Raw genomic sequence first — 15,096 nt, 5'->3', positions numbered from 1 at the left:
ATGTCCATGAGGAAATACTATTTCGCTGGGGAAATAAGTCAGGTTGGTGACAGGAAGGACATCCAACCGTCGAAAATCTACCCCAAAAGATTCCATCTGACTCATGCAAGTATAGCAAAACGGACGTTAAACGATGACGAGGAGAATATCTAAAATAGCGACTCCCAACCTCTTCACTTCCAGGGATCCCCTACTATATAAATACATTCTTCCCGCGGACCTCAAGCTTTTGGGGCTTTTGATAAGTCTGTCTATTCAACAAATTTTTGTAATCAGCAGCTCACGGAACCCCAAGCAATATCTTCGTAAACGACCAGGTGGATGCGGACCGTATAATTGGAACTGCTGGCCCGAAGAAAGAAAGTAACAATAAACTGCTATGAGATCTTCATGTCTGCCCGACATGCTGGAAAACGCAGTCACATCTCATGTACATCATTATAAAGATCTTATAGTACTCGATACACTAAACCTGCAAAAAAAAAAAAAAAAAGGTTCCAGGTCCAGTTCCACTGCATGGCACTTTGGGTAAGAGTCATCTTCTATAGCCTTGAGCTGACCAAAGCCTTGTGAGTGGATTTGGTTGATGGTAACTGAGAGAAGCCGATCGTATAGACACACTCACACATACATACACACGTGTATGTGTTTGTGTCACTTTATCATCCACCGCCTGCGTGACCATCGGTGTTGGTGTGTTTACGTCCTATAGCTTATCGGTTTCGGCAAAGGATACAAGCAAAATATGTACCAGGCTTAAAAAAAAAGATCCAAAAAAGGTACTAGGGTCGATTCATTCGAGAAAAAAAAAGATCCAAAAAAAAAGGTACTTGGGTCGATTCATTCGAGAAAAAAAATATTCTTCTAAGTGGTGCTCCAGCATGGCCACAGTCTAATGACTGGAACAAGTAAAAGATAAGAAATGAAAGATAACCCCAAATGGGAAGTATTCGTTTCAAAATTTTTCCTGAGTCGGGGCAAAAAAATAATACTTGCTTTTGAGAAATCATTTACTTCTAACTAAAGCAGAAGCAGTGTTAACTGCTGTACTTAATAGCGGGAAAGATACACGAGCATATTAGATAGATCCTAATTTCAGCAGTGCCATATTCGGGGAAAATTGAGCATCAGGGACACAAAATTCGCTTATATCTGGCCGAACTTTGCAATATAGTAAGCGGTTCTCAATCGGGATCCATATAAGAATTTGGGGGATCCAAACAAATAGTTAAACTAACACAAGTGAATGTGCGATAAACAAAAAAAGAATTTTGACGGAATTATCTATAAAACCAGTTTTTAAACACCCGAATGGATATGGGGACCCACCAGAATAAAATAGTAATCAAAAGGGCCTAAAGAGGGAAAATGACTGAGAATCACTTGGTATATAGGATAAGGAGTGATTTAATGGCATAGAAGACTACTTGTGGAGAAAGTAGTCTTCTATGCCATTAAATACGGTGACAGTTTGACGATAAATAACATATCTTATTTGGGTAAATAAAGAGAAATTGGAGAATATTAATATACATTTTACACTTGTACAAAGTTTTCATAAAGGAGAAAAATGTATGATGCAAGGGAAATAACTCTTGCTAATTGTTTTCAAGACTTCATAAAATTTCCAATCCGGTCGGTTTCCAAAAAATAAAAAAATTAAATGTTAACTGATTCCTAGTCTAAGGCGTGAAATTGTTTTGTGCATGTCAATTAACCTGTAATTTTAAATATAAACATAAACACAAAAATGTGTGCACCAGTAGACTATATTTCGTGTAATTTAATGCTGTTGTTTAGTCCCAGTTTCAATCTACATCGACCAAACCTATAAATCAAACTCATTCTATCCGCGACCATTCCCGCATTTCTCAGCTATTTCATACATTCTGAAGTACATTATTCATTCAGTCCTCATTTTTTTTCTTCTTTTGAGATTGTGAAGGGTGATTTGGGGGAAATGTGGTTGCTATTTCTAGTAGGTCGATCGATAAAAGAAAATGCCTCAACAAGTAATTTATATACGTGGTTCAAATTTCGTCCTAGAGTTAAAAAGAAAAAAATAAGCTTTATATTATTTAGTTTCGTATTTTTGTGTCTTGAGTTCAGTTTCCATCTCATAGTTTTGATTTTGCCATTCGTTTTTCCAGGAAGCAATGAAATTAAATACTATAACCTCACCTAACATCTTTGCCTTGTACCAATGTTGGAAATTGATGGTATCTGTCTATAAATCTATTATATAAAAGTTGTGATAATGAAATATTTATGGGTTAGATTTTCCTTGAAATTAATTGATTGAATCTGAAACTTAAATGTTTTCTTAAATATTAGTTTACTTCACACTGAGATATCACAGCTCCAGTACAACAGATATGTGATTAGATTGTTGCAGGAAACAATCGCCAGACTGATTCTTCAAGCCAAACCAGCCAAGACAGCTGGCAGGTGACCTAGGGAGTAGATCAAGAATGAAAGCGTCAGGTAATATTCATAACCCCAGTTGGTCACACTTGAGAATCCAGCTGGAAAGTCCAATGATAGTTGCTTCTTACAGGACCCTATGGAGGAGCAAATGCTTGAGGACTCTACTGCAACAACCCTCTCAGGAATAGTGGGTGGAGAAGATGAATGGATGGATGGGTGAATAGATGCATTGGTTTATTATTGATACTCTGGCATGATGACAATATTTCTGATGGAGTAAGGTGGTGGACTGGCAGAATTGTTAGCATGCCAGGCAAAATGCTTAGTGGCTTAGTGGCATTTGTTCTGAGTTCGAATTCCACCAAGGTCAATTTTGCCTTTCATTCTTTCAGGGTCTGATAAAACAAGTACCAGTTGAAAACTGGGATCAATGTAATAGACTTAACTCTTTTCCCACAAAATTTCTGCCCTTGTACCAAAACTTGAAACTAATATTTGTGGTGGAGTAGCAAAAGAAAACTGTTTTCAAGTTATTTTCAGAAATAGGAAGATAATCCTTTAGTGTGATCATTCCTTCAAAACTTCCATGCTTCCTTAGATTTGCCAACACTACACCTGATTTTCTCTCCTCCATACACACGCAAGCATGTATCTGACTCATACACTGTTCCCTTTCCAGATATTTGTACATTACTGCATATGCTTTATATGCACATTTGACAAGTGGTGCACCTGAGCACTGTATACAATAATTTCATTATTATTATTGTCTGTTCTGCAAAACTAGTGTTAGTTATGATTAACAATCTTCTCAATAAACATGATTTGGAATTTTTCCGTGCATCAAAAAGAATTCAAAAATATAGATGTAAAAAATACATTTTATTGAAAACTGTCCTTGTGATGAAGTAGTTTAATGGGATATCAGATCAAATGTTACCAGTTGTGTCCCAGATTATTAGCCTATCATGTCTGACTCACTGATATAGTAGAGTCAGAAAAATGTTTTAAATGTTGCTTTAGTCCCAAATTAGAGTCTTCGTGCTTGTTTACTATTTCTAAGGAGGTAGTTCATCTTACTCTCTGATATGCAATTTATCAAATCAACCTTCTTTGTATCTAGCAGCACCTCAGAAATCATTGATGAGCAGAAAAGTGGTCCCTTCATACAGCAACTCAGTTATAACTTTTAAGGAGCAGATCTTCTGCTGATTGCATTGTTCTCTACCTCTTCTCTTCTTGGAGGAAAACAGACTGAAATTACAAGAGGCTTCCTTTTTGAAAAGCAGCAGGGACTACAATAAGCAATTCAAAAAAGAAAAAAATGAAAAAAGATACAAAGGAAGGAAAGATGTAAAGTAGTTGAACATTCTAACAACAACAAAATAGAAAACCTTCTTTCACAAAAATTGAAACATTGACAGTCAGTTTAGGTGTTGTGAGTAAAGTGATACAATTTGTGATCTCGTAAGAACATTAATTATAAGCGGCATTCTGTTGGTTCGATGACAAGGGTTCCAGCTGATCTGACCAATGGAATTGCATTATTGTGAAATTAACATGCAAGTGGTTGAGCACTCCTCAGATATGTGTGCCCTTAACGTAGTTCTCAGGAAGATTCAGTGTGACACAGAATGTGACAAGGTTGACCCTTTGAAATACAGGTATGACTAATTTTTGCCAGCTGAGTAGACTGGAACAATGTGAAATAAAGTGTCTTGCTCAAGGACACAACACATCATCTGGAATTGAACTCACAACCTTATGTTCATGAGCTGAATATCTTAACCACTAAACCATGTACTTCCACTACATAAATTATAACCCTCCTTTAAAGGAATATGAAACACAGGAAGATTGACCTCATCTCCAATGGTTCTGATTAGATTGATGAGAAGCAGAACAGTTATAAAAATATGTTGACTTGATAAAATGTTAAAAAAACTCTTCATAGCTAAAGCATCAGAGAATCATATTACAGGATTTTGTCTGGTAATGGAGCACCACTATTGTGAAAGAATGAAAAAGGAATAATAATTTAAGTGTTCACATCACGTCAGAGTAGAATTTTGATTAATCCCTGACTCATTATTTTGATATTCTAGCAATATATAATTCTACTATCACACTGTCTAGAGTCTGGGTGATAACAACTAAGTTTGACTCAGATAAATACTGTATCTTCCAACATACAATTTAAATTTTTCGGACCAAAATTTACAGCAAAAAAGAAAAAAAGGTAGATTGACTTATATACCAAGAGGACTTTGGAGGACCAAAAATTTAATGTAAAATGCAGCAGTATTTGGAAAGATAGTGATGAAGTATGATTGTTTACCCTACATATTTATGCAATATACCATATTGACTTGTATGCTGGAAAAATACATTAACATGAAACATCTTTCTGCATGCGAGTAGTAAGATGGCATCTGCCGATATACATTTGACTGACATTTCATTGTCAACGATTTATGTATTGTATTATATCAAAGGTATGAAGTTTATTCTTATGGCTTTTATTCTCTTAATAAATCAGGAAAATATGTCTGAACAGCATAAGGAATTGTAATCTATTTTCAGAAGACACAAATGAGATACAACATTCAGTTACTAAGAACCAGAAAATATTGATAGTATATTCTATCAAAATCTTCCTTTTGATCTAAATTAAAATATTTGGCAGGAATATTCCTCTTCACTGAAGAATTCTTGCCATCATGTCTTATGTGGGACAATGGCAATCACCAACTTTATGCCATAGCTCGACTGTTGTTTATATTTAGGGTTATCTTGTTTTCAAGACCCAGGAATATAGCCCTCGTTTTATTTTCTTTAGGTGTCATCTGATATCTCTCTCGTTTCACATTGTTTATCAATAGCAAAATTCATATAGTGACCCCATGAAATGAGTTCCAATGGATCTGCTACTTTAGTCTTATCGATAATTATTACTTTCATAAACTCTTTGGTTGAGAAGTTGGCTTCCCAACCATCAGATCCTGGTTCCAGGTTCACTGCATGGCATCTTGGGCAAGTGTCTACTACAGCCATAGCCCCAGGTGAGCCAAAACCTTGTGAGTAGATTTGGTAGATGGAAACTGAAAGAAGCTTATCATGTATGTGTGTGTATGTATGTATGTATGTATGTATGTATGTCATTATTCAGTTTATTTCAAGATCTCTTGCCAATAGAGAAAGAATTTTTTTCTAACCTAGATTGGAATTTCAGCAACATCAACAGTGCACTTGTGCATGCTTCTGTGTATGTGTGCAGTATTTGGAGTTAGTGCATGTGCAGATTTGTATGTTTTGCTTTATGTATGTATTCTCATGCATATAGTTGCATGTCTAGACAGGCTCATATATACTTAAATGATAACATCCCTGAAAGTTTTACAGTTTTACAGTTCCAGCTTTCTCCTTTCTGGTTTTGAGAAGCCTAATTTCCCAAGAGTGGTATTCAAGCAGTGTGTTACATACCCCAGTACCCCAATAATTACTGGTATAAACCTGAACTTTTAACCTGGATGGAGTGACTGTAGATTTCTTAATAGTTCAGTGTAGGTATTTTCTCTTTTGCTGATCTTTAGCTTTATGCTGGGCAGTTTCTCTTCTCTATCCCAAATTACTATGTCAAGACTATTATGTTTACATTTTATTGAGGTTTTCATTGGGATGTTCCACCAGTACTCCTTCTTTTTACAAGTGGCTTTGGCTTCTGCCATACTGTAGGTTCTTATTTCTTTGGCCTCAGAGTTTTCCTTCAGGCAGTTCTCATTATACAGAGTCCTAGCTACAACATCACGTCTCACTGTAGATAATACTATGATCACGTTTACAGACAACTGCTTATGATATGAGGTGATATCTTCAGTGTTAACTCCACAAAGTCTGAATCAGTTGCCACCTTTAACTGCTTTTCCTGTGTCTCTATCTCTTTTGTGCATCAGGTATTTGGTTGATATTTCTTGTTCCTGGATTACAAATGCATACCCTTCAAAAGTGGGAGGTAGTAATCCAGTTGTTGCTCCATGATAGGCTGTTTAGATGATCAATGTTACTTTCATCCTGGAGCTTTCTGCTAACATATCCATGCATGGTCGTCTGCTGATATACACTTATCCTTTCAGTTAATGATACATTGCAGTAGAGTCATGTGACTTCTTTGGGCATGTATGTAAGGCTATCAGACGAGGAATACTGCTAGAGTAGCTACTTTCTAAGGCTCATGATGTGATCAGCCTCATGTATGCAAACTTGGACATGGGATATGTATGCATGTATGTATGTATGTATGTATGTATGTATGTATGTATGTATGTATGTATGTCTCACTCTCTATTTGTATCACATCGAAACTAACTATGACTTAATTTTTCCTCTCACACCGTCTCCCATGAAGGGATATTATTAATTAATATCCTAGCTGTAAGACCTTCTATCTATAAATGCTCTAATATCTATACAGCCTTGGTTTTTTATCTCATTATGCAAAAAATTCATATGTACACATACATTTATATATATCTCTCTCTATATAAACGGCAGTTTGTCTGTGCGTTTTCTGTGTGTCTGTTTTCTCGTACCCTCACTCTGACCACGGCTTTCAACCGATTCTGATGAAACTTGACACACACATAGCCCAATGTCATAATTCAAAACTAACGCAGCGAAAATTTTGAAAAGTTCCCCCAGTTCTGAAAAAAATCGATAAATTCGACATGGGGTCGAGAATCAGAAACACAAACCACAGACTGTCTAGGGGACGCAACTCGACCTTTTTAACTAAAAAAAAATTTACCATCATTTTTTTCCCATTTTTTAGCTATAACTCTAAAAATGCTTTATAGTTATTTCCCTTACAAACCCGAGCAACACCGGGCGATACTGCTAGTATATGCATATATGTGTGTCTGTATGTGTGTATGTTTGTGTGCACCCTTGTCTAGATATCACATGATGGTTATAAATGAGCATCATCATTTGCTAATAAACAAAGTTGTTCATTTTCAAATTTCCATGAAAAAATATCTCCAGGAATGGGAAAAATATTATCAGGTGTGGAAATATGTAGGGGTTGTCAACAGACAGGGCATCTCTGACCATAGAAAATCTGCCTCAATAAACTGTGGCTGATGCATGCAAGCATGGAAAAGTGAACTTTAAATGGTGATGGTAATGATGATTATGACGGTGGTGACGGTGGTGGTGGTGGTGGTCGCAGCGGTGGCAGTGACGGCAGCAGTGGTGGCAGTAGTGGCAACAGCGGTGGTAGTGGTGGTGGTGGCAGCAGTGGAGATGATGATGATGGCGACAATAATGACAACAATGAGGAAGAGGAAGATGGTGATGATAATGATGATGATGATGATGGTAGTAATGGTGGCGGTGGTGGTGGTGGTGGTGATAATGATGATGATGATAGTTATGGTGGTGGTGGTGATGATAATGATGATGATAGTGGTGGTGGTGGTGGTGGTGGTGTTGGCGATGACGAAAAGTGCTTTGTTTGCAGCGAGTTGTTATGGAGCATAGTATAAAACATGTTGCCATACATATTCCTGTTCTTTGTGTTCTGTGTTCAAACCCTAATGAAGCCCATTCCTACAGAAGTCACTCACATTCTGCATGGTTATGGGTGGGAAGGCCTGAGAAGGTGTCTACACCTGCTTCCATGACTACATGGACACTAACAACAATTGCTTAGCAAGTCGTACTCGATTCCATGTGGCTGCTGTACTTCTGCTGCCATAACAAATGACCTGAAACCATTTATCAGATTCTTCCTGCTACGATGCTAATCCCAGACACATTTGACTTTTCATTCTCAGTTATGTCTTAACCCTTTGACTGCATAATTAAATTTCACGATCACTCATAATGATCGTTCATCATCATCATCATCATCATCGTCATCATCACCATCATCATAATCACCACCACCACCACCACCACCATAATCATCATCACCATCTTCCTCCTCATCCTCATCATCATTGTCTTCGTTGTTGTAACCATCATCTTCATCATCATCATCATCACTATCACCACCATTATCATCATCACATCATCATCATCATCATCATCATCATCATCATCATCACCACCATCACCATCACCATAATCATCATCATCACCATCTTCCTCCTCATCCTCATCATCATTGTCTTTGTTGTTGTAACCATCATCTTCATCATCATCATCATCACTATCACCACCACCACCACTATCATCATCATCATCATCATCATCTTCACCACCAGCACCAGCACCAGCACCACCACCACCATCATCATCATCACCATCATCACCATCCTCCTCCTCATCATCATTGTTGTCATTATTGTCACTGCCATCATCATCATCATCATTGTCGTTGTTGTCATTTAACGTCTCTTTATCCATGCTATCATGGGTCAGATGGTTTCGCATGAACAGACAAGCCAGAGGGATACATCACGTTTGAATGCCTGTTTTGACCTGGTTTCTGAAACTGGATGCCCTTTTCTAATGCCAACCACTTCACTGAGTGTACTGGGTACTTTTTATATGACAGCAGCACTGGTGAGGTCACCAAATACCTGCAAGAGAAGACTACCCGATCAACTGAGTGGGGTATAGCACTGAAGGACAAGAAGCTAAGGTGGGGAGGGTCAGGAACAGCTTGCTGAAGAGGCGATATAATAATGGTATACAATGAACTTACTGCATACATTGCTCAGGTGCACTACAACTCATCAGAAAAGGTAACCCAAACTGCATAGAATATGCACACGAAGTGAACAATAAATGAGTCATGTAAAATAAAAAGGGTGGAAGGACATCAGATGTCCTGTTGACAAATTTCAGGTAGCCTGGAAATTTTGAAGAGTGTAGTGTCTGGCAGCTAACAACTAATGTGGGTAGTTTATTCCATGCTTCAGAAATTCTGAGTGTGAAAAAATGTTTCTGAAAGTCGTGGGTGCTGTGTTTTTTTTTTTTTTTAATTTTGTAAGCATGTTCACAAGTGATAGACATATGAAATTCAAAAAGGTGTCCAAGATTGTTGTTGGAAGGATGGTGGATAATTTTGTGGATGTCTACCAAGTCAGTTACTAGCTGTCAGAGGTTTTATGTCTCCATACTCAGAGAAGCAAGATGTTTGGAGTATGGTAGATGCTCAATGGCAAGTATTTGTCTGGTTGCACGTTTTGACTATCCACCAAATAATAGAATTGATATTTTCTGTTTCTGCAATAAATACTTTTAAAATACTATAATCCTTGTTGGTATGGTTTTCATATCCACCACAAAAAGAATTTGGTTTTTGTTCTCTAAAGAGATATTTGATGAGATATGTGAAGAAATTAGGAAAATCAGAAAAATTGTTTTCTGTAAAAAGTATCACTGGGTATGTTTCTGCTTCTTGCAGCTTAAGGAGAACTTTGTTTTCAAAACCATAGGGTAAAACTGCTTTCAAAACCATGGGGTAAAACTGCTTTAAAGCAGATATATCTGCTTTCTGTGATCAAAGGGTTAAGCAAAACTAACAGGAGAGTAGATGTCTGGAAGATGCACAATGTGATAGTACACCTTTGATGCACACGTCTGATGACGTTCCACTCTAATGTCTAAAACCAAGAACATTATGCAAATTTACACTTGAAATTTTTGCATAAACTGGCATTGCAAGCAGAGTTGGTACAACAACAATTTTAATGAATCGTTAAAGACATGTTAAAGAATTTTCTTTGTCTTATTATTCTGATTATAATTCACTCTTCACCAAACCCACTTTATGGTGTGGCTATCATGAAACAAGGATTTTCTACACTTGAAGAATTCGGCATTGATCAGGAACACAACAATGTTGATAGTCCAGTATTTGGGTTGAGCACTTCTCTGGAAATACCCTACCTTTACAACATACCAGGACCATACATACATACATACATACATACATATATATATATATATATATATATATATATATATATATATATATATATATTCTTATTCTTTTCTTTAATCTTTTACTTTAGTCGAGCAAATTGACTCCAGGACTTATTTTTTATAAGCCTAGTACTTATTCTATCAGTGTCTTTTGCTGAACCACTAAGTTACAGGGATGTAAACACACCAACATTGATTGTCAAGCAATGATGGATGGATAAACAAAGACACAAATACATACATACATATATATATATATATGTATATATATATATATATATATATATATATATATATATATATATATATATATATATATATATATATATATAGATATATACATACATACATACATACACACACACACACACACACACACAAACACACACACACACATGCACACACACAGTATCCAAAAGGTTTCTCTGCAGTGAGTTTTTCGGGTAACAGATTATTTTGAAGGGACTTTGGCCACCAAGATCACCTGATTTAACACTGCCAGACTTTTTTTTTCTGGGTAGCAAGTAAAGGATCAGTGTCCAGGAATCACTCGAAAATCATTAATGAGCAAAAAGATGCAATCATAACATTCACACGTTCCATACCATATCAGACTCTCCAAGATGTATTTCAAAACATATGTAGAAGAGTCAACTTATGTACTGAAAATGAAGGACGACTCTTTCAACACCTCTTATAAAGTTTTTTGAAGTCTTGTATAGTCTAATGTATTCATTTGTAGTCTTATAACATATTATAAATATTTATTTTGCAATAAAATGCTTATGGCAGAGAGACTTTTTGAACACCCTGTGTGTATGTCGTCATCGTCATCACCACCATCACCATCATCACCACCACCACCACCATCACCACCACCATCATCCTCATTTAATGTCTGTTTTCCATGCTGGCAGTTTTTGTCTACCAAATCCACTCGCAAGGCTTCGGTCGGCCCAAGGCTATAGTAGAAGACCCATGCCCAAGGTGCTATGCAGTGGGACTGAACCCGTAACCATGTGGTTGGGAAACAAGCTTCTTATCACACACAGCCACTCCAAATAATGAATTCAGTCCCAAAGAATACAGTAATATTTCTTATTTCACGGCAGCCTCAAAGTAATAAATGTCTGGAAGATGCACAATCTGACAGCACACCTTTGATGCAAATCTGAAGGGTGAATTATAATCTGAATGACAATAAGACAAAGAAAATTCTTTAACTCATCTTTAATGATTCATTGCAATTGTTTCTGTACCAACTCTGCTTGCAACGCCAGTTTATGCAAACATTTGATGTATAAATTTGCATAACGTTCTTGGTTTTAGACTGTAGAATGGCACTTCATCAGACTTGCATCAAAGGTGTGCTGTCACTTTGTGCATCTTCTAGATATATATATATATGTGTGTGTGTGTGGTGTGTGTGTGTGTATCATTTAACTACTGTAGTAGTTGAATAATATTCTTAAGGTTGTAGATTACTCACATGCAGCCTCTTTCAGACTTTGTCGCTAATTCAGTTCTTGACCAAATTGAAAACTGTTAACATTTTTTAAGTATCTAGCTACATTTTGGCATAAAAAATTGAGATTTGGTCCAGTAGAAAAAAGTTTACATCAAAATTTATAGCAACATTATGGGAGAGTAAGTAACAACTCCAATCAAGTTTAGATCTAAATAACTTTTTTTATTTTAAAAGCAAAATATATATATATCTTAGCTCAAATGATAGAAGAAAGCATGAGGAATTTCGTAGTTTTTGTTCTATGCTACAAAAATTTGTATAAAAAAAGGTGTGAGGTAAAATATCATGAAAAAACATATAAAGCAAAAATTTGGATTTAAGTATAATTAACTTTTTTTATTTTAAAAAGAAATTTTATCTTAATTAAGCTTAAATGAGAGAGCTCAATTCAAGGAATTTCATGGTATCAGTCTCATGCAATGAAATTCTAAAATAAAAAAAAATTATGAGTGTTTGTTTCTCAAATTTGTGGGTGACAATATAGTTCTATACTTTTTATGAATATATTTCTACAAGGGGACTTTTAATATATGTCACTGGTGTCATTAAAGTAAGGAAAAATTTATCAATGACACTATGAGGAATTTCGTAGTTTTGGTCCCATTGAATTAAATATTTTTTAATTGTTTTTATATATCAATTAAAAAATAAAATTTACAGACACATAAATCTTTCAGGTTTCATAATTTCATTGACAATTAATCTACTTTCATATTGGAATTATTAATACTACAATTTTAAAATAAAGTAAACAAGTTTGTACAATAATACAATTTTTCGGTTTTCTAATGAAGGGCTTGGTGGGATGTGGGTTGGAGGGATTACTTGCTTTTTATAAATAACTTCATATTGATCTTTGTTTTAAACAAATTATTCAGTAAAATATATCCACTTGTGACTGTATCTCTATGAGCAGTACTGAATTATGTAGTAGGGCTGTTCAGAAAAGGCACAATTTTAAGTGATTTTACTTTATATTACTTTTAATTTTAAATTTAAATTTATTGGCAATGAAGTTATTTATATGCTTTAATAATTTATGTCACTGACCATTGTTAATTAAATCAAAATTTATTACATAACACAAGTGTTTATTTCTCATTTCAATTAGCAATAATTATTATTATTTTCATCAACTCAAGATCTACGTGACTTAAAGTGAGCTGGTCACTGAAATGTTTTAGCTCTTGCAATTTGTCATCATTTGGTGAGCCATGTTGCAAATTCAAGATGAGGATTACATTGTAGTTGTTGTTCCTTGTTATGAAATCAATAATTTTTTGCTTATAAAAATGCATATAATTTATCAATAATTGCAAGAAAATAAATTTCCATTAAAAAATAACTTTATTCTAGCTATATTTTCTTTAAAATTCCAAATTCACTTGATAGAATATAGACATTTCTGGTTGTGCCTCTATGGGCAGTTCTAAAGTCATGTAGTAAGGCTGTTCAACAAATAATGAATTCAGTCTCAAAGAATACAATAACACTTTTCATTTCACAGTAGCCTCAAAGTAATTAATGTTTTATTTACACACACACACACACACACACACACACACATGCATGCACACAAAGTGAGGTTCCTTCACTTTGTAAATGATGAGAGTTTCCCTTGTGTGATATTTTAAGCAGGAAATGTTTTCACCTTCCTAAACGAACAGAACAAGCAAAAATCAAAAATATCCACTCAAAATTTCATTTCTCTTAACTGCTGAAGGCAATTTTATTTACCAGTCTGTCTTTTGTTCAAGAATGTCATATCTGAAACTTGTGGAGGCGCAATGGCCCAGTGGTTAGGGCAGCGGACTCACAGTCATAGGATCACGGTTTCAATTCCCAGACCGGGCGTTGTGAGTGTTTATTGAGCGAAAACACCTAAAAGCTCCATGAGGCTCTGGCAGGGGATGGTGGTGATCCCTGCTGTACTCTTTCACCACAACTTTCTCTCTCTCTTACTTCTTGTTTCTGTTGTACCTGTATTTCAAGGGGCTGGCCTTGTCACTCTCTGTGTAACGCTGAATATCCCCGAGAACTACGTTAAGGGTGCACGTGTCTGTGGAGGGCTCAGCCACTTACACATTAATTTCACGAGCAGGCTGTTCCATTGATTTGGATCAACCGGAGCCCTCATCGTTGTAACCGACGGAGTGCTTCCATCCATATCTGAAACTATTTGCTTTTGTTGAGATATGACAAGTTTGTTAAGGCAACATGACTTGCAGAAAATACCAATTTTATTTTATGGCAGACATTTAACATCATTACTGGAATAGCCACGAAATTTAATCCCATAATTAAAGAGTTAACAATGTCTCGTGTACTGTTGCATCATCATTTACATGACCAAATAATTCTAAGAAAGGTAAGAGTGACTAAAATTGTTTCTTTGCCCTTTAAAGGAAACAAGAAAATTGGCTAACATCACACATACCTTAAAGCCACAACCATTCCCATTCAGCTTAACTAAGCATTTCACAAAAATGCTGTGTTATAGATTACTCACACCAATTTTTATGTCATACCAAATGTGTAATAATTCTTTTATTTCAAAAAGTGACATTTAAAAAATTAAAACGCAAACTGTTTCTATAGCCCAGTATAATTGTGAAGGTGCATGGCTTAGTGGTTACAGTATTTGGTTCATGATCATAAGGTTGTGCATGTGACAACCACTAGGGCATTGTGGCCTTGGGCAAGGCACTTTATTTTATGTTCCTCCAGTCCATTCAGCTGGCAAAAATGAGTTTTACGTCATCATCATCATGTCTGTTTTCCATGCTGACATGGTTAGACAGTTTGACCTGTGCTTGTAAGCTGGAGTGTTGTACCAGGCTCCAGTCATCTGTTTTGGCTTGGTTTCTATGGCTGGATACCCTTCCTAATGCCAACCACTTTACAGAGTATACAGGGTGTCTGTTACATGTCATCGGCACAGATGCTCTTTTACGTGTCACCGGCATGAGTACCTTTTACATGCCACTTACACAAGTGCCTTTTACATATCACCAGCACAGGTGCCTTTTACATGCTACCGGCACAGGTATTTTTTTATGTTTCACTGGCACAGGTAGCTTTTATGTCACTGGCACAGGTGTTTTTTATGTGTCACCAGTACTGGTCATGACTATGATTTAACTTAGCTTGACATGTCTTCTCAAGCACAGTAAATAACCAGTGTGTGTGTCTTTGTCTGTGTTTGG

Source organism: Octopus sinensis, linkage group LG9 (assembly GCF_006345805.1).
Source record: "Octopus sinensis linkage group LG9, ASM634580v1, whole genome shotgun sequence".
Lineage (NCBI taxonomy): Eukaryota > Metazoa > Mollusca > Cephalopoda > Octopoda > Octopodidae > Octopus > Octopus sinensis.
The sequence above is the reverse complement of the archived record's forward strand: the minus strand, read 5'-3'. Positions refer to the sequence as shown.